Source organism: Schistocerca piceifrons, chromosome X, assembly GCF_021461385.2.
Source record: "Schistocerca piceifrons isolate TAMUIC-IGC-003096 chromosome X, iqSchPice1.1, whole genome shotgun sequence".
NCBI classification, from domain to species: Eukaryota; Metazoa; Arthropoda; class Insecta; order Orthoptera; family Acrididae; genus Schistocerca; species Schistocerca piceifrons.
Genome location: NC_060149.1, coordinates 729,854,711 through 729,875,216, shown reverse-complemented (window position 1 = coordinate 729,875,216; position 20,506 = coordinate 729,854,711). Strand labels below are relative to the sequence as shown.

The 20,506-nt window shown below is 42.7% G+C and overlaps 1 protein-coding gene across 3 annotated transcripts in view; it reads left to right on the top strand.

Moving 5' to 3' along the window:
• Positions 1 to 20,506, top strand: part of LOC124721085 (cAMP-specific 3',5'-cyclic phosphodiesterase) — an 836,067-nt gene that overhangs the window by 244,676 nt on the left and 570,885 nt on the right. Inside the window, exon 1 of one of the 3 annotated variants that reach the window (XM_047245895.1) lies at positions 2,371 to 2,589. The exons of the other annotated variants lie outside the window; for them this stretch is intronic. The gene's annotated coding sequence lies outside the window, so the exon portion shown is untranslated. Of the gene's footprint in view, positions 1 to 2,370; positions 2,590 to 20,506 lie in introns of those variants that run through there. 3 annotated transcript variants of the gene reach the window in all.

Sequence of the window (20,506 nt, the reverse complement as noted above, 5' to 3'; positions counted from 1 at the left end):
TTAACTTCGGAGGTCATCAGTCGCCTAGAACTTAGAACTAATTAAACCTAACTAACCTAAGGACATCACACACATCCATGCCCGAGGCAGGATTCGAACCTGCGACCGTAGCGGTCGCTCGGCTCCAGACTGTAGCGCCTAGAACCGCATGGTCACTCCGGTCGGCTGAAGTGGAATGATCATATAAAATTAATTGTTGGTAAGGCGGATACCAGCTTGAGATTCATTGGGAGAGTGCGTAGAAAATGTAGTCCATCAACAAAGGAGGTGGCTTACAAAACACTCGTTCGACCTATACTTGAGTATTGCTCATCAGTGTGGGATCCGTCCCAGATCGGGTTGACGGAGGAGATCCAAAGAAGAGCGGCGCGTTTCGTCACAGGGTTATTTGATAAATGTGATAGCGTTACGGAGATGTTTAGCAAACTCAAGTGGCAGACTCTTCAAGAGAGGCGCTCTGCATCGCAGTGTAGCTTGCTGTCCAGGTTTCGAGAGGGTGCGTATCTGGATGAGGTATCGAATATCTTGCTTTCCCCTACTTATACCACCCGAGGAGATCACGAATCGAAAATTAGAGAGATTCGAGGGCGCACGGAGGCTTTCCGGCAGTCGGGTTCACAGATAGATGCCGTGTTTCTTGACTTCCGCAAGGCGTTCGATACAGTTCCCCACAGTCGTTTAATGAACAGAGTAAGAACATATGGACTACCAGACCAATTGTGTGATTGGATTGAAGAGTTCCTAGATAACAGAACGCAGCATGTCATTCTCAATGGAGAGAAGTCTTCCAAAGTAAGAGGGATTTCAGGTGTGCCGCAGGGGAGTGTCGTAGGACCGTTGCTATTCACAATATACACAAATGACCTTGTGGATGACATCGGAAGTTCACTGAGGCTTTTTGCAGATGTTGCTGTGGTGTATAGAAAGGTTGTAACAATGGAAAATTGTACTGAAATGCAGGAGGATCTGCAGCGAATTGACGCATGGTGCAGGGAATGGCAATTGAATCCCAGTGTAGACAAGTGTAATGTGCTGCGAATACATAGAAAGATAGATCCCTTATCATTTAGCTACAAAATAGCAGGTCAGCAACTGGAAGCAGTTAATACCATAAATTATCTGGGAGTACACATTAGGAGTGTTTTAAAATAGAATGATCGTATAAAGTTGATCGTTGGTAAAGCAGATGCCAGTCTGAGATTCATTGGAAGAATCCTAAGGAAATGCAATCCAAATACAAAGGAAGGAGGTTACAGTACGCTTGTTGGCCCACTGCTTGAATACTACTCGGCAGTGTGGGATCCGTACCAGATAGGGTTGATAGAAGAGATAGAGAAGAACCAACGGAGAGCAGCGCGCTTCGTTACAGGATCATTTAGTAATCGTGAAAGCGTTACGGAGATGATAGATAAACTCCAGTGGAAGACTCTGCAGGAGAGACGCTCAGTAGCTCGGTACGGGCTTTTGTTGCAGTTTCGAGAACATACCTTCACCGGGGAGTCAAGCAGTATATTGCTCCCTCCTACGTATATCTCGCGAAGAGACCATGAGGCTAAAATCAGAGAGATTAGAGCCCACACAGAAGCATACCGACAATCCTTCTTTCCACGAACAATACGAGACTGGAATAGAAGGGAGAACCGATAGAGGTACCCAAGGTACCCTCCGCCACACATAGCTGGGTGGCTTGCGGAGTATAAATGTAGATGTAGATGTAGACAAGGACGTGGCCAATTTCCTTCCACAGTTGGAGCTGGTGCGCGTCTCTGATGACTTTGTCGGCGGCGAGACGTAAAACCCTAAGCTTCTTTCCCTTCCTTCTCCCTTTACGCCAGGTTATCTTCTCCGCTGATGCCACAGTACTCCCGTCCCGTAAGTGTTCTATAAATTTCAAGGAGAAGTCGGATGGAATGTAGTAGGGTAACAGTGACGGTAACGTCGACAATCATTTATAAGTTTGTCACGAGGTTCTCGGTCTGAAGGCGGTGGCGTCAGCGACGTCGATAGGGGTATGTCGGACAGGTGTGGAAAGCAGTCGCGCTGCTCCTCTTCCCTCCCTCAACTCTCCCACCTCGTCCTAAACTTTTCGTCCTTACGTCCCTTCCCACCATCGTCGCCTTTGCACTTTTTTTAATTGGAGAGTCGACAAATCGCGGCGTGGTGTGTGTGTGTGTGTGAGAGAGAGAGAGAGAGAGAGAGAGAGAGAGAGAGAGAGAGAGAGAGAGGCGTAATTGTGAAGGTGCGTACGCCGGTGGCTCCCACGCGGGGCGCGCATGCGCAGAGCGCGCGGCGTGAGCGCGCTGGCGGCCGGCGGCGGTCGAGCGGCGACGCGGCCGCAGTGGCAGTCGCGCTGGCGGGGCAACGGTCTGGTGGGTGCGGCAGCCCGCTGGGGCTGTCGCTGGGGCTCGGCACGCTATCCAGTTCTCCGTCGCTGCTGTCCGGGCTCTCCTCGCAGTCGGAGGTGGCGCCCCACGGCTCGCAGCAGCCCGAGCTCTCCCTGCCTCGCACCCTCAGCACCTCTGCGTTGCGCATCAAGCACCGCTCCTCTTTCTGGGACAAGTTCTGGCAGCAGCGCTCTCCGCGCGATATGTAAGTCGCCGTTAAACTCGAGAGCATCGCGTCCTGCCTTACTCTCGTTTCCTTCCACGTTAGCGGTCCAGTCTCGTAGCTGCCACTTTCCTTTGTAGGCATTCGCAGCTTAGTAAACAGTCTCCGATCTCCTCAAACTCCGTCTCTCTATCCTGTAAAATACCGTCAAATTACTCTAACACGCAGTCATGCTGTGGTATTTTTTCGTTGGCATTATGTTTAGAACGTACTAAATCTTCATTTTCTCAGCACTGCTGCCGTCGGATAATGAACTATCGGCGACAAATTTCGCCTATGGGACCTTACCCGATGAAGCATTGTATTACCGACACTCTCTTCAGGTTCGCGGTTACTTTACTTTTGACGTGTCGATGTGATACGGGTTAAAGTAGGAATCTAGACCCGAGCCTCATCCGTCGAGATATTCGCAGATCGTCTGCAAATATTTTAAGTGTCAGAGACGTTACAATAAGCTTGTAGTCTTTTGCATTGAATAATATATGGCATGTGGTTCGTGGCCGGTTAGAAGCCGGAGATACGACGCCGCTTCGGTGACCTGCGTGTAATTTTCGCCGCGTAATTATTCAAGCAGCTTCTCATTTGGTCCCCCCGAGGCTGAGTAAACCGCCGCAGAAAAATTTAAAGTGGCCACCCGATTTATCATCTTGGATCATGACATTACCAGGCCACTGGACCACAGAGGCTGTCGCGGGCTGAGTAAACACTCATCAAGTTAGGCTCATTTATTAACCTTCCTAGCGCTTGCGTAGGGGACCGAGCGTATGGTAACGCTGTTAAATCTTACTGCGCGCATTACGCAGGCACCTGTTGATATAGTGCTCAGAACACTTTCGTTCCAAATCGTTTTTAATGGTGGTTAACTACTAACCGATACAAAAATCGCTCGTCGATGGAAACAGCAGGATGGCATGTTCGTCAACTTTCCTCTCTCATACAAAAGGAGTCAGATTCAAGTCACCTTCCAGAATGAGATTTTCACTCTGCAGCGGAATGTGCGCTGATATCAAACTTCCTGACAGATTAAAACTGTGTGCCCGACCGAGACTCGAACGTTATCGATCCCGAGTTCGAGTCTCGGTCGGGCGCACAGTTTTAATCTAACAGGAAGTTTCAAGTCACCTTGTTTGACCACGATGACTTAATGGTTATGTGGTCGCCTTAAATCTTCACAGGAGAATACCCAACTGTGTCCTTCAGCATGACTGCAGTCCACTTTCATCATCATCATCATCATCATCATCATCATCATCATCATCCTCGAAACGACACCGATGCTCTGTCTGTGGTGAAGTAACTATCGGTACCGTAATAATACAGACAAAGAAATAAGTTCTTAATGAAGCTCGGAACGCCAGTCTTCATCAAGACCCGAACTACCCTATCCTCCGACAACCCAAATGTCGACCTTTAGTGTGTGACACTTGACTCCTTCCACATCGTCTCAGAAGATAGACGAGCTTTCTGTACGACGTGGTTTATGCGACACCTTGTGCAGCCGCTTCTTTTACGAAACGTTATCGTATTAGGCCATTCCTTCTGCGCCAGTCGAGCAACGAGTTCCTGCTACCGCTTCGTCACTCAGCCGTGTCACCTGGCGATGCTATTTGTATTGGGCCACTCGAGGATAGAGCAGAAATAGACGGGCTGCGGGCAGAGACACATGGGTGCGCGTAATAGTTGCGGTGTCGGCCCTTTGGCCCTTGGTCAAGGCTGAGTGGGCGGCTGCGGTAAGAAGGGACGAGCCGGCGTTCCTAGCCCCCCCCCCCTCCCCCCCCATTCCACCTCCTGGCCTCCCCTTCCTGTGACGCGCGCTCTAGACGCCACGTGCTGCTGCCTCTCTCAGCTACAAACAAAACGCACGGGACGATAACGTCGCCTTCTCCACATCACCACCGAAAGCGATGTGACGAGACGATGGAAAAACACTGCCCAGCTGCCGTGTTTATTTTTCTCGAATAACTTCCCGTTCATATACCACGCTAATCAGTCAGTAGCAGCTGGGTTGGAAAAAGGAGGTCGACACCTACATCAATGTGGTTCTCGGGATACGATGTTTCTTTCAGCATCGGCACTTACCTGATGCTACGTTCGTATTAAAATGTTAGTTACACCGTCTGAAATGATACCATACGATATTAAAGGTCTGATACAGGGTGTCCAGAAAAGGACTCCCTCATTTCAAAATTAAATATCTCGAAAACAAAGATCGATAGGGGAATGCAGTAAACGGTATGTTTATTGTGAAAGCTGCAAGAAGTTTATACAACAGTTTGAAATAATAGTTACAAAAGCTGCTAACAGATGGCGCTGTAATCGCCATATGTAATGCCTAGTATAAATAGTGATCCGAAGCCCAGAGCGATCAGTTCCACTATTGAAAGGTGAAAGGACGTTAGCATACCGAAGGAAGAGATTAAAACCATGTACTCCATTGAACAACGCGTTTTTCTGGTGCTAGAGTACCACAAGTTAGAAGAGGGTCCTACGGCAACAAGGTGAAGTTTTCAAGCACGATTTAATGTTCCAAAAGGATCCGACGCGAAAACCATTCGTACGCTCTTCGCAAAATTTCAACGAACAGGCAGCGTAACTGGTGATCTAGTGGGGCATGTTGGCCGCAAGCAAACAGCAGTTACACCTGAAAATATCGCCACAGTTTCTGGAATTATTCAGCGAAATCCAATGTCATCCGTCCGTAGAATTGCATCTGAGACTGGTTTGAAGCGTTCCAGCACGCAGAAAATACTGAGAAAGAGCCTAGACATGTTTCCATTCAAAATTGAAACGCACCAGGCCATACCCGTACGAGCTGTGCAACAAAGGGTTGCCTTCGCTAATCAGATGCTCACAATGATTGATAGTGAAGGATTTGATGTTGGCTGCATCTGGTTTACAGATGAAGCACACTTCCACCTGAATGGATACGTGAATAAGCAGAACTGGCGATTTTGGGGTTCCGAAAAGCCATATTGGTGTGAAGCGAAACCCCTGTATTCTCCTAAAGTTACTGTGTGGGCTGTAGTATGCAGCAGAGGCATTATTGGCCCTTTTTTCATTCGAGAAACGGTCACTGGTGCACGTTACGTTGCAATTTTGGAACAATTTGTCCCCACACAGCAAGCGTTAGAGGATCGACCAGGTACTGAATGGTTTATGCAAGATGGAGCCCGGCCACATCGGACCGAAGAAGTGTTTCGCTTTCTTGAGGAATACTTCGGGAATCGAGTCATTGCTTTGGAATATCCCAAATTTACTGGTGCAGGCATGGATTGGCCTCCATATTCGCCGGATTTGACTCCCTGTCACTTTTTTTGTGGGGCACAGTGAAAGACATTGTCTACCCGAAGCATCCCGCCACGCTGGACGAGCTTGAATCGGCGGTCTCTGTGGCATGTGAATCCATTTCGGTTGAGACACTACGAAATGTGATGGCGAATTTCATTCTTCGTTTGCTCCACCTCTGTAGTGCCAATGGTGAACATTTTGAAAACATTGTGATGTGATTGTTTGCAAAGATTGTTTTCATACGATTATTTCACTTATGTATGCTGATATGAGCTGTACAGCGTACAGCGCACATCTGTTAGCAGCTTTTGTAACTATTATTTCAAACTGCTGTATAAACTTCTTGCAGCTTTCACAATAAACATACCGTTTACTGCATTCTTCTATCGATCTTTGTTTTCGAGATATTTAATTTTGAAATCAGGGAGTCTTTTTCTGGACACCCTGTATGTTCAGAAGTACGATTCAAAGTTCCTTCGTGCATGCCTGCATGTCCGAAGGAACAGACACTGTGGCGACTACAGCCTTTGTGAAATGCATGCAATGTATTCGCAGTTGCGAATGGAATGACGACAGTGGAAATTTGCGCCGGACAGGGACCGAACCCAGATGTCCCGCTTATCGCGAGCAGTCGCCTTACAATTCGGCCACCGGAGCACGACTCACGACCAGACCTACAATTCCGTGTGTCGTCAAGCATGTGTCAAATTATATCACGCTATAAAAACGACGCTCACCAATCGGCCGCTCTACACGCGGTTTTAAAAACAATAAAAGATGTCAAAATATTGTCCGAATATAAAATGGTATGGGCTATTGAGATTCAGAGCATTATAAAAATGGTGTAACTCCAGATAGAATAAGATTTCTGCAGCGCTGCACAGGGTTGGAATTCATTTCGAAATGACACATAGGGAATTGTTTCAGGGGAAATTTTATATGCTCACGCAGAGTGGAATGTAAGTGCCAGATGAAACACATTGTAGAAAGTCACTCATAGACATGCAGCGTGTAACTAAGTTCCTTTTTCCGGCTTTTACGATGAGTTCTTTACACCAAAACAAGGAAAAAATGTCTAGTAAACCTGGGCTCTAAAATATATACTTTAAAGGTATGAGCTCTTGTTCGTCTTCTCTACTATGATAACTCATATCTTCTATTGAACAAGTGCTCACAGCTCTTAATTTGTGTTACGAACCTGCCGTCAAGGTCTGTATACGCCCTACATTATTTACTTTATTCCCGAGAGGCTCGGAGGAGTCAAGTAACTTATCTTCAGCTGGGCAATAATATCTACGTCACTGAGCTGTAGCCGGCCGTGGTGGCCCAGCGGTTAAAGGCGCTACAGTCTGGAACCGCGCGGCCGCTACGGTCGCAGGTTCGAATCCTGCCTCGGGCATGGATGTGTGTGATGTCCTTAGGTTAGTTAGGTTTAAGTAGTTCTAAGTTCTAGGGGACTGATGACCTTAGAAGTTAAGTCCCATAGTGCTCAGAGCCACTGAGCTGTAAACTCCTCACATCAGTTGCTAAGGAATGTTGTGAGAAAGAAGTACTATCTGTGCCAGCATTACTGGCAACCACAGTCTTTGCGGTGTATGAAGAACTTTACTCGTCTCTAACGGAAATAAAAAGAGATATGTGAACTAACTCACGTAAACTAAATACCTTTGTGTAATCACAGCATAGTATTTCAGTTTTCTTTTGCTTTGGTTTCATGTGATCATCATTAGTGTTTGTTTTCATCGATTTGCTTTTGTACCTCTACCAGTTGTATATCATTATTATTTACTTACGTCGATGGCTGTATGGGGAATACCCAAACGCCAATTTAAAAAAAAAAAAAAGATAGAAACCGTACGCGATGCAGATTCAGTGGCGTCGTTTATGAAGTTTTGCTGCATAATGTCGCAGCATTGCGACATGAAAATATAAATAATGTTGATGACTTTATGCAGCATGTTTTCTTTCTAGTTTGAGTCATTAAAGGCTTCATTCCAAATCTAACACAGATGTTATAAAGAAATTAACCTTGTACAACATTTATGGGAGAAGAAATAATCATCATCATCTTCTTCTTCTTCTGTAAAACGCACACAAAGGCTCAATTTTAAGGAAGACTAGTGGTCGGGCGAATAAAAGGTGGTACTGAGTTTGCTCCACATGTTCTTAAACACACGTAAAGTGTGAAATGGGACATTGTCCTCTGCAGAATCCTTCAATGGGTGTCATTTATATCACAGAACGCATTAGGTACACTAAAATGGCCACACAATCCTTGTCGTTACTCATTCTTGGTGGATAACGAGGAGACCGTAGAAATTCCTCCAAACTGCAGTCCACAAGATAAAGTCAACTTCTGCGCGCAATTGTAGAAAGAAAGTTGTACGGATCGCAATCTCCGTTGTCCATACACAATATCTAAATCGCATGATTACAGATTGGAGTATGTCTGGTCCCTCTAATTGTCGTTGGGACATGTTCTGAATTCGTTCCCGGTGGTGACTACAAGTTGCCGGATGGCCTCCTGGTTGAATCTGTCGTGGTTGTTCAGGTCATCCTGGACAGTTGTTACAGAAACAGGTTGTTTCTTGATGCTGTTTTCATCCTGGTGTCGTTTGTATTCTTTTCGCTCAATCGGTTCTTAGTAAAAATATGGTCGTAAGGTATAATGGGCTAGGAGAACTGAAGGGGCAGATTCAAACTTCTATCCGCACTCACTTTTCCTCCATTGTACGCAGCAATGCGATTCTCTTAAATGCTTGTCAGTCCCTGTCACTAAGAACTTGTTTTCGTCCAAATTACACTCTGACAAAATGTTAAGGCTCTTGAATTCCATAACATTTGACGCCTGTACTAGAGGCATCTAACAGAGCCTCATTCTTCTATACATTTTCCCTGAACGAGTACGTTCTAACAATCTGCGGCCATTTAGAACAGTTAGGTCTTCCACTAAAGCGTAGCTACCCCACATATGACTGCCTGACAGGGTAAATCCGTAAAACAATGTTGCACAATGCCGCCAACTTTCTGCACCGCGGTAAGTAAAAAAAGGTCTTAGCTGACGAGTCATTTGTCCGAAAGAACAGACACCATTGTGTCGATCCGTAGTTGACGAAAGAAATTTCTGACTTTTGCTTCATTGGGGCAATGAAGTAACTTAATAGCGACAGATGAACATTTGTAGCCGGCCGGGACTCAAACCTGAGCTTGTCTCCCGTCCGATGCATGTTCCCATACTCCGTACACTACACGGTAGTGTCCCTTGTCCATTATTCCTCTTCCCTCACAGCTCCACTGTTCTGGCTGTTCAGTGTATATTCCCGCAGTGAGATGGGATCACCAGTTCCCTCCTGTTTCCTCACATTTAATATTTTAAAGCAGCGTTATAATATTCCCAATCCCAAAGGCCTTATGAATAATCTGCGAACAAAACGACACCTTTGCTCTAAAAGTAAACGTAAGATGTCGTAAAAGCTAAACGTAAAATTTCAATATGCAAAAAATGGCCCCGAGCACTATGGGACTTCACATCTGAGGTCATCAGTCCCCTAGAACTTAGAACTACTTAAACCTAACTAACCTATGGACATCACACACATTCATGCCCGAGGCAGGATTCGAACCTGCGACCGTAGCAGTCGCGCGGTTCCGGAATGAAACGCCTAGAACCGCTCGGCCACCGCGGCCGGCTTCAATATGCAGTTGCGCAAATAGTGTTTTGTTTTTACTCAGATGTATCTGCTTATAGACCAGAAGCACACTGTTGCCATGGCCTAATTTAAACGCCGCTAGAATGACCCGATATTCTTACGCTGATTTAAAGTAAAATATTTCATACAGGGGCGAATCGCCGTGCCGTCTGGTGATGGGAGAGTGCTGAGGACTTTCTGCTGCCATCGGCAGATACTTCCTCTCTACGGCTACTTCATACGGATCAGACCCTCCATCAGTTGTATGAAAATGTTTTGTGTGCATATTTTCTAGCTGTTGGAGCGGCTACTTGCTCGATATAGAGTGCAACTGTGAAGGTCTCATGAATCCCTCCGTAACGTCAAAAAATTCCGAAGTCTGAAAAAAAAGAGAAAAAAAAACAGAATAGCCTTTCTAGTATGACGCCGAACATGTTAAGAAATTGTGAAAGTTCCCTACTACGGCAAATGTCGCAGGGACTCGGTCTACTCCTAATTAACTTTGGTTTCCGTCGTACGTTGGTTATTACATTATGGCGGACAGTTAGGCAGTTGGAAGTCAACCGTCGCGAAAAGACTGCTTGTAATAACAAACGAGTTTTTTGGCAGAGGAATTTCAACAAATTAGTTAACTCATTTTATTTGTGATTCGTGGAACTTTTAAAATTAACCGTACATTTTCAGTTGATTGTTTTCAGTCGTAGAGTAGCGGGGTGAGGCAAGAGAATTTAATAGAATGTAGAAATGAAAGGACCGTATCATAACACACAGATTACGGGCCGACCGTGAACATAGTGTTCTCAATATGGAAGCGTACGCGGTTTATCACACACATAGCGTTTATGTACTTCTTTCATGTGCCCGTTGAACGTCAACTTTTTATTAGTAAGGTTGGTTTGAATGTCTTTAAAAGTTGTCGTCTCTTATCGCAAACTGACCTGCATCTAGAATTGATGAATGTTTATAAGAAATGTAAACCATTTTCAACACTTAAGAAATTGGTATCTGTAATCAAAGATGGTCATACCTTTCTTGCCTACGACACAAGTGAAAACAGGAAGATAGCGCCAGTATAATGTTGCATGACCAGCTATTTACATGTGGAATTAACAATGAGAAAGCCTTGTGCGAGTCGGATACAGCATTTGAAGTGTGTTGGCTAAATCCAAATGCGAAAATAAATTTCTTAGCAATGTTTGGTGAGTTTTAAAAAGAATCCAACCGATTATCTTCACCGACTTGTTGCTATAGATGAAATAGGTCTACCACTTAACGCCAGAAACGAAACAGTGGTCGGAATCTGATGGCACTCTATCGTAAGAGATGGTCGATTTCAGCCGTCAGAATGGATATGGTTAGTTTCCTGGGATGCAAAGGGGAATTTTGTTATTAGTTACATTGTGAAGATTAAAACAATAACAAGCGAATACTCTGGAGCCAACTAGATGCAAAGAAAATCGTGCGGAGTGGCCTCAGTTGAGAAGAAATAAAGATCATCTTCTTTCGGGACCATGTCCACATATGTGCACTAGCAAGGGGAAAAGTAAGAGATTTGAGAATTGAAGTGTTGAAACGACCAAATTTCACCGTATTTAGCGCATTGTGACTGCCACTTGTTGCCCCACCTTAGACAGATAGTCTGAAACTCAGTGAGGTGGTTATGGCAGCATATGTTGAAGAATTACAACTAATGACTAAAATATATTCACAGAAAATTGCCGGAGAAATTTCGTTGACTAAAAGAACACTCAGTCGAAAGGTTTATTCCACTTCGACTTACAAAACGATCTTTCACTGTTATACTGAAAATTTTTCTTTTTGCTCTTCTCTTATCGCAAACTGACATGCAACTAGAATTGATGAATATTTATAAGAAATCTATGCCATTTTCAACACTTAAGAAATTGGTTGCTGTAATCAAAGCTGGTCATACTTTTCTTGCCTCTCACGAAGAAACCATGAGGATAAAATCAGAGAGATTAGAGCCCACACAGAAGCACACCGACAATCCTTCTTTCCACGAACAATCCGAGACTGGAATGGAAGGGAGGACCGATAGAGGTACTCAGGGTACCCTCCGCCACACACCGTCAGGTGGCTTGCGGAGTATGGATGTAGATGTAGACTCTTTCCGCCATTCTGAATTTTCGTCGTGTCAGTTCCTAGATGCCTGAAACAATAAGTGAGCAACTGTAGGTTGCTAAGTGGTTGTTTACGAAGCAATAGATTATAAGTGCCGATGTGTAATTTCGTTGAGCGTCATAAGATGCAACAGTACAGCGGCGGCCAAGCAGGCATGGAGAAAATAATTTGTGCGAAACGCCGTGAAGCTATCTACTATTTTAGAAAAAGGGAACTGATATTTTCTCACTTTCGCATACCAAGCGTGACTAGTGGAATTATTGAGGGCCAGAAACGTCAGAGAATAGGACATTGACGATAAATTAATTTTCAGATTTGGTTTTGGTCAGCAACAAAAAAAAGTTTGAATTCAACTTACGATTTCTTCACTGCTGCAAATGAAGTAATACACTTCATATAAGCCGTCAACAATAGATGATGAATTTCAGTTTGCGATACAAAACGACTATTTAGAGAGGCATAAAAACAAACTTTTTTTACAGATGATGTTCTTTTTCCAGCGAGTGTTTTTTTAGTGTATTAGCAGTGTTTCCTGTACCGTTGCTATGTCAGCAGTAATGACATGACTACTAGACATACTCACTTGTTTTATACGGACAAGGGTACTGCACTGACTGTATTGGGTGGAGTTACCCATCTACATTTCTACTCCTAAATCCACCATCGGTCTGTGGTAGAGGGTACATACTATTCTACAACCATTTTTACATTCATCCTGTTTATTTTTCGTTGACCATCCCACGGGAACAGTGACTGTTCCATTTTTTTTTCTCATCCAGACTGTAGGCTCATCTCCATACCAGAGTTCATCCCAATCCGTCCAGCCGCTTCGGCATGAAGGATTAGCAAACACACTAACTCGACGAAGAAAGAAAATAAACAATTTCTAGTTCGGTGCAGCGCAAATTTTATAATATTTGTCGTGCAACGACGTCATCTGCCCTCACCTGTGTGCCTGTTACAATAGGATACTCTCGCGTATCATAATCATATCCACCCTCACTAAAGCCTGCTATGTTCTACATGTAACGGCACGGCGTGTCTCTGCCGTATAGCATTTGAACGACACCGTCGTGGGTCTTAAAGCGTTTCAGAAGCTATGTGATTCGCCTGACGGTCTGCGGTTAAATGCAAGGGGCTTTTCTGGAAATATGGATGAAACACTTTGAAGATTCTGTAAGCATTTTATTCGTTACGTTGAATCGTGTTATGCAGGACATAGTAAACAAACGCATTTTCACAAACACGATACAGTTCGAAAGTCAAAGAGTAGGCAGCGTTTTGTAAGAGTAATTATTGTTCTACATATCACGTTATATTGTTGAAATCGATAAACATCTTGTACTGCACGCTTTTAAAAGTATACTGTGTGTTAACTACCACTTATCTTAGAAGCTAGATTAAGAAAAGCCAAACCTACGTTTCTAGCATTTGTAGACTTGGAGAAAGCTTTTGACAATGTTGACCGGAATAGTCTCTTTCAAATTATGAAGGTGGCAGGGGTAAAACACAGGGAGCGAAACGCTATTTACAATTTGTACGGAAGCCAGATGGCAGTTATAAGAGTCGAGGGGCATGAAAGGGAAGCAGTGGTTGGGAAGGGAGTGAGACAGGGGTGTAGCCTCTCCCCGATGTTATTCAATCTGTATATTGAGCAAGCAGTAAAGCAGACAAAAAAATTCGGAGTAGGTATTAAAATTCATGGAGAAGTAGTAAAAACTTTGAGGTTCGCCGATGACATTGTAATTCTGTCAGAGACAGCAAGGACTTGGAAGAGCAGTTGATCGGAATGGACAATGTCTTGAAAGGAGAGTATAAGATGAACATCAACAAAAGCAAACGAGGACAATGGATGTAGTCAAATTAAATCGGGTGATGCTGAGGGAATTAGATTAGGAAATGAGACACTTAAAGTAGGAAAGGAGTTTTGCTATTTGGGGAGCAAAATAACTCATGATGGTCGAAGTAGAGAGGATATAAAATGTAGACTGGCAATGGCAAGGAAAGCGTTTCTGAAGAAGAGAAATTTGTTAACATCGAGTATAGATTTAAGTGTCAGGAAGTCGCTTCTGAAAGTATTTGTATGGAGTGTAGCCATGTATGGAAGTGAAACATGGACGATAAATAGTTTCGACAAGAAGAGAATAGAAGCCTTTGAAATGTGATGCTACAAAAGAATGCTGAAGATCAGATTGGTAGATCATGTAACTAATGAAGTATTGAATAGGATTGTGGAGAAGAGGAGTTTGTGGCACAACTTGACAAGAAGAAGGGATCGGTTGGTAGGACATGTTCTGAGGCATCAAGGGATCACCAATTTAGTATTGGAGGGCAGCGTGGAGGGTAAAAATCGTAGAGGGAGACCAAGAGATGAATACACTAAACAGATTCAGAACGATGTAGGTTGCAGTACGTATTGGGAGATGAAGAAGCTTGCATAGGATAGAGTAGCATGGAGAGCTGCATCAAACCAGTCTCAGGACTGAAGACCACAACAACAACATGTTTTAATTCAGGGTATAAGCTAATTCCATTCAATTTTTTTTTTCAAATTCATCAAGCCGTTTCAGCGTGAAGGAGTAACAAACATTCAGACACAAACTTTCGCGTTCATAAAACATATGGGATTTATATGTCGCTGTATCACTGATAAAACAGACCAGAAGCAGATCGCCCAGTGGTCCTTTGAATCTTGTTTCGCTTCCGTTAATTCAACTTTTTAAGGGTGCCAGAGTGACGAACATCCGTAGTCATCAATATCGCCTTTCACGAATACCTGAATAGAGTTGGACCTCACTTCATCCTGAAGCTGACTAAATTTTGCTGGCTCTGGCTTCAAATCCGTCGCCAGGGCGAAACAGAAACGTAGAGGAGCAACAAGGAGGAATGTCGCGAGCTTTTCGGAAGAATGTTCGCCGCTGAACTGGACGGGCGACGCGGCGGCGTTTGTTGATAATGTGCTTCCTGCTTTTGTTTACCGCTAGTTGCGCGATAGAAGCGTGTGCAGGGCTGGCAGCAGGAGACTTTGGCGCCGTCCGCCACGCGTCGTTGCATTTCAGACCTGACGCGTTTACGTGACGGCGGGCTCGTAAATTCAGCATTTTATGAATGCGCACAGCGACTGAATTTTCGTCGCGCGGCCGATTTATATATCCGAGAGACAAAAACCACCGTAAAGTTGGCGTCTGCTGTGGTCCCGCCAGCGCTTGCCGCCCAACCTTAATTGCGTACTGTGGCGCGCTGACTCAAGACTTAAACTTGCTTCAGTAAATGCAAATAATGTGAACTCTTTTATGCCGCGAGCTCCTCAGCGCTTAACTTATCCCGACGCCGCGCTCACTTTGCGGTGTATAGCCGTACACCCGCCGTGTGCAACGGGCTAACGTGTTTTCGAGAGAAATATGCTGGAATTTGTCCTATCGCGAGTAAAGATAACTCCGAATGCGATGCTTTCCTCCAACCGCTCACCGTTCGTTTTTGAAGATAAGGAACAGAACAGAGGGATTTATTTATTGAGTCTTTATTGCATTCGGCGCATTGTCGCTACCGTTTCTCGTGTATGCATATGTGCATGAAGGACGTTCTAAATCTACATCTACATTATCACTCTGCAATTCACAGTTAAGTGCCTGGCAGATGGTTCATCGAACCACCTTCAAGCTCTTTCTCTACCGTTCTGCTCTCGAAGAACGCGCGGGAAGAACGAGCACTTCAGTCTTTCTGTGCGAGCTCTGATTTCTCTTATTTCATTGTTATGATCATTCCTCCCAATGTAGGTGGGCACCAACAAAATATTTTCACACTCTGAAGAGAAAGTTGGTGATTTGAATTTCATGAGAAGACCCTGCCGCGACGAAAAACACTTTTGTTTTAGTGATTGCCACCCCAGTTCACGTATCATATCCTTGGCGCTCTCTCCCATATTTCGCGATAGTACAAAACGCGCTGCCCTTCTTTGAACTTTTTCGATCTCCTCCGTCAATCCTATCTGATCCGAATCCCACACCGCACAGCAGTACTCCAGAAGAGAAAGTACAAGCAGTCTCTTTAATAAGACCTGCTGCATTTTCTCTGTGTTCTGCCAATAAATTTTAGTCTTTGGTTTGCCTTCACCAGAACATTATGTATGTGTCTGTTCCAATTTAAGTTCTTCGTAATTGTAATCTCTAAATATTTAATTGAATTTACAGCCTTGGATTTGTGTGATTTGTCGTGTATCCGAAATTTAGCGGACGCCTTTCGGTACTCGTGTGGATGACTTTACACTTTCCATTATTTAGGGTCAATTGCCACTTTTCGCACCATACAGATATCTTGTCGAAATCGTTTTTCAATTTTCTTTGATCATCTGATGACTTAATAAGACGGTAAATGACAGCATCATCTGCAAATAATATAAGAGTGCTACTCAGATTGTCTCCTAAATGGTTTATTTAGATCAGACACAACATAGGGCCTCTAACACTTCGTTGGGAAATGCCGGATATTACTTCTTCTCCTTCTTCTTCTTCTTCTTCTTTAGTTTCACACTTTTTGGGGTACGCTGGATCAATCATTTCTTTGTGCGTTGTTCTTTTCTTAGGGCCCAGTATTTCTTCATTCTTTCTGATCTTCTTCTCCTCTCTTCTTCCGAGATGAAGGGTTTGGACTTTTGTGTGGATTTGTCTTGGAACCTTATGTTTTCATCTTTAGTAATTAATTTAGCAGTTCGATCAATAAGTGAATTTTCTGAAATCTTTAATTCCACTAGGTCTTTCTCAGTTTCTTTAATCTAGTTGGGCTTCGTTTTTCGGTTACGGAAGATTTGTTTAGTTAATCTGTTGGAATTCATTCTGAGAAGATGACCATAAAAATGTATTCTCCTTTTTCGCATAGAAAGTCTTTCAATTTTCTTGTAGAGAGTTTCATTTTTGATGTATATAATCTTATTGTCTTGAAATTTTGGCCCAATGATTTTTCTTAAAATTTTTCTTTCCTTTGGCTTAAGTTTCTCCATTTGGCCTTTGAAATTCATGTTAAGTGTTTCTGCTGCATACAGTGCTTCTGGCTTAATCACTGTCTTGTAATGTGTAATTTTGGACCCCCATGAAAGGGATTTTTTGTTGTATGTATTTTTTGTTAGGTGGAAGGCCAATTCAAGTTTATTTTTTCTGGATTCCATTGGTTTGCTTTCCCCAGCATTCCAACAAATCCATTCTCCGAGGTATTTGAATTCTTTTACTATTTCAATCTTCTGTTCTTGAACTTCTGTTTTACTCGCTAACTTTTTGTCAGTTACTACACACTGTGACCTTTCTAACGGGAAATCACGAACCCAGTCACACAACTGAGACGATACTCCGTAGGCACCCAATTTGATTAGAAGTCACTTGTGGCGTACGGTGTCAAAAACCTTGTGAAAATCTAAAAGTGTGGAATCAATTTGACATTCCCTATCAGTAGCACTCATTACTTCGTGATAATAAAGAGCTAGTTGCGTTTCACAAGGACTATATTTTTGAATCCTTTTTGTCTGTTTATCAATAAATTCTTTCCTTCAAGATAACTCATAATTTTCGAATACAGTATACGTTCCAAAATCCTGGTGCAGATCGACGTTAGCGATATGAGTCTGTAATTCGGCGTATTACTCCTGTTTCCTTTCTTCGGTATTGGTGTGACTTGTGCAACTTTCCAGTCTTCAGGTACGAATCTTTCAATGAGCGATCGGTTGTATATGATTGCTAAACATGGAGCTATTCAGCTGTTTTGCTACACCGAGGATATCAACTTCTAAGTTACTCACGTTGGCAGTTGTTCTTGGTTCGAATTCTGGAATGTTTACTTTGTTTTCTTTGTTGAAGGAATTTTGGAAAACCGGAATTATTAAATCTGCTTTAGTGGCACTATCATCGGTAACACTGACATTAGCGTCGCACAGTGATGGTCCTGACTGTGTCTTTCGGATAGTGTACTTTGCATACGACTAGAACGTCTTTGGACTTTCTGCTAGAATTCTAGACAGAGTTTCGTTGTGGAAAGGATTAAAACGATCTCGTATTGAATTTTGCACTACATTTCGAGCATCTGTAAAACTTCGCATATCTTGAGGGTTTTGCGTTCTTTTAAATTTGACACGCTTTGTTTCGTTGTTTCTGCAACAGTGTTCTGTCCTGTTTTGTGTACCATGGGGGATCAGTTCCCTCTCTTATCAAATTATTTGGTATATCTCTCTCAACAGCCGTAGATACTACAGTATTTCTTTGATTTTATCAAAATATCATTTTTTTACAAAAAGTTTAAAGACTCATGCACATTGAAAGTTTTTCCTTTATTATAATTCCAGTCTTCAACCACAATGTTTATTTGTAGTCAAGTTATTAATTTCGGTCGGTAATGACCATCTTAGGACCTAGAAAGTAAAGCACAAAGAGGTAGCCTAATTTACAAAACACTCCCAACTATACGAACATAAAGCAAAAAACAACTGTAAAACAATTGTACAACGTATCCATACTTGAGCGAAAACGTGTTGCATTATACGTACCACGCTACGACATGCGATGATGCAGTCAAAATCGTTAGCCATTTTTGCTTCCTCAAGAAACTAAAATTATGGTATCCTAAGCGCACTACTGAAGCGTACGTACTGCACATGAAGAGAGAGTCAGTTATACTGTTGTGCAGCGGCAAGAAACGTACTTCCATCCGAGCCTGCTAAATGTCGCCGCTGCACGTCAGTTTACACGAATTGAAAGAAGTACATTTATTACACTCAAGTATATAAAAACTGTATGGATGATGAATGGCAGTGATTATGTAATGTCCAAATACATTTTTATTCCACTTCACTGTCGTCCCTGGGGTTTATTGCGAGCTCCTGTATGGCGGGCGTGTTGCGTGAGCGCATTGCCCACATTTGATAATGTTTTCGCTAGTGAGCTATAATTCTTTTTGTACTTAAATGTATCGAGCGTGTAAAGAGACTGTGTAATCTTCTAACACAGGCATTTTAATAAAGCCGGCTTTCTTATTAAATTTATTATCTGATGTGTAAGCACAATCAATTCCGTATTGTCGTCTATATGTCCTTATATAAATGTGAGTTTTTATTTACTTGAGTGTAAGGAATGTACTGCCGGACGTGGTGGCCGAGCGGTTCTAGGCGTTTCAGTCTGGAACCGCGCGACCGCTACGGTCGCAGGTTCGAAACCTGCCTCGGGCATGGATGTGTGTGATGTCCTTAGGTTAGTTAGGTTTAAGTAGTTCTTAGTTCTAGGGGACTGATGACCTTAGAAGTTAAGTCCCATAGTGCTCAGAGCCATTTGAACCAGCCAACTGGGCGAAATACACAAACAGTAAAATCATCTTACAAAATTCTTAACCGTGGAGTCCCTCAGGGAAGCATTATCTGACCTTTTTGTTTATTACGTCCATCAGTGATATAATAATTCCACAAAATTGAATCCTAGTGTATTATGCCGACGATACCTCCTTCATAAGCTGGTGCTCTACAAAACAGTTAGCCGTGCAAAATAATACGGAGAACATTAGCCTCATCACAGAATATCTCACCAAAAACAAGTTGGCACTAAATATGGATAAGAAAATTCTGATGGAGTTTCTGCTAAATTATAAATCAAGGCAAGTGGATAGTGAGCCAGAATTATCAGTTGAAACAGTTGAAAAACATGAATTCATGGGAATTATAGTAGATGAACATCAACCATGGAAGGAGCACATCAGTTATATGTGTAAAAAAATCTTTAACACCTACCTATTAAAATGCCTTTCTAGCATATAGCGCCATCTGTCTTCAGACAAATCTATTATGGAATCATACTCTCCCACCTAAAATAGGGTACCGAGATTTGGGATGGAGCACCAATGCTATACTTGGATAGGGTTTTCAGAGCTCAGAAAAGAGCAGTTAGGATAATAGCTAATATTAGTAAACGTCAGTGCTGTAGAGAATTCTTCATTACGCATAACATACTATCAGTGTATTCATAGCATGTTCTCAGGACTATACTGTTTGTAAAAAAAAAAGTATGGAGCATAGTACAATCAATAGTGAAATCCATAATTATAATACAAGAAAAATAAAGGATTACCTTATAAAATATTGTACTAACAGAGCAAAAGATCATAGCCCGTTTTCTGCTGGAAGACATTTTTGTAACAGACTCCAAAATAATATAAATTATTAAATGGAAAAATATTTAAGACAAAATTAAAGCAACTGTTAATTAATAAATGTTTGTACTTCATCAAGGATTTTTAATGTTGTTGTATATAATTTCTCTTCATTTATGAACAAATAAACCATGTATTATTATTATTTATTATTATTATTATTATTACTATTATCATCATTATTAAATCATGTAATGAGGCTCGAGACAACGGCTTGAACACGTGCTGTAGATTTATTCCGACATACATATTATAATGAAATATAGTTTATTTTCAATTGTTCTTCGTTTTGCAGTCTTACAAAGTCTCACTCTCCTAAGTACTGCCGAAGGGATAAAAGAGGTCCTTAAAATAAAATTATCCTCAGAGGCACGAGAAGTCTCATACAGAGTTTTTCACCCAGCGAAGTGGGGCAGTAGTTAAGACAATGTACACACTAGCGAGAGGAGGATCCAAACAAGCACTCTGCCATCCATCCAATTATTTTCTCGTGGTTTCCCTAGAACAATCAGGTGAATGCTATGACATTTTCTTTCAGTAAGACACGTCGATTTCCTTCCTCATCCTTGGAACACCTGACCCTGTGCTCCGTTTATAATGACCTC